At 35.0% G+C, this 922-nt stretch overlaps 1 long non-coding RNA gene across 1 annotated transcript; it reads left to right on the forward strand.

Moving 5' to 3' along the window:
* The first annotated feature begins 8 nt into the window (after positions 1-8).
* LOC111786998 lies at positions 9-784 on the forward strand. The gene is made up of 2 exons (XR_002813865.1): positions 9-352; positions 505-784. It is a non-coding gene; the product is annotated as an uncharacterized LOC111786998 (long non-coding RNA).
* The last annotated feature ends 138 nt before the right edge of the window (positions 785-922 follow it).

Raw genomic sequence — 922 nt, forward strand, 5'->3', positions numbered from 1 at the left:
CATCATTTACAACCTGTGGAAGGGTTCTGAACTGTCTTTGTGTGAAGCACAGATTAAGTGAGGCAGTGGGTATTATAAACCTTATGGTGCAGAATGGCATTGTTCCGGAAGAAGTGAACTCAATTTTTGAAGCTGACAAGAAGGAAGTAGCTGCACCTAAAATTGTTGTGGAGCATCTAATGAAGAAGTCCCATATCACATACTATAGTTATGAACTGTTGTATGATGGAATTCGGGATAGAAAGTTGGATAAGAAAAAGTTGTTGGACAAGAAAAAGTTCAAGAGAAGCCCTTCCCTAGGTCCAGGGAAGGGGCATTTGAATCTTCATAGACCTATATAAAAGATCATAATGTAAGTAGAAGTTATTAGATCTCACATTCAATACAGAAAAGGTCTATGCAGTGTTTCATACCTATCCACCAAATCGATTCTTATTAACTTATGTTTTGCTAGTTCTGTTAGATGATATAAGGTGTCTTCCTTTGGGTGCTACTTCTTTCTAGGGACAGTGAATCGTCTTGGAAATCCACAAAGATTGATTGCCTACAGTTTCATAAATAGCAAGGCATCCAGTTATGTGTAGAAGCACAGGTGAGAAGGTATAGAATCTGCAGACGATGTCTAAGGATAATTGTGCATTTTACTATTGAAAATGTATAGAGGGAAAGAGTGATCCCTAAATCAGGAACAAATATTGGTCGGAATTAAAATATGGTACGATTTTTGGTATCATTCTCTTTGTTACTTTGCACAAATTATAATGAATAAACAAGTTTTGAGCAATACCAGCTCGAGTCAATATAGTAGAATTTTGGTATCATTCATAATCATTATCTTCAAACATATTTCAAACCAACAAATGGCTACGCTAAACTTTCATGACTACGTGTTAGCAAAAAAAAAAAAAAAAAAAAAAAAAAA

The sequence above is a fragment of the Cucurbita pepo genome, unplaced genomic scaffold (genome assembly GCF_002806865.2).
Source record: "Cucurbita pepo subsp. pepo cultivar mu-cu-16 unplaced genomic scaffold, ASM280686v2 Cp4.1_scaffold003953, whole genome shotgun sequence".
Lineage (NCBI taxonomy): Eukaryota > Viridiplantae > Streptophyta > Magnoliopsida > Cucurbitales > Cucurbitaceae > Cucurbita > Cucurbita pepo.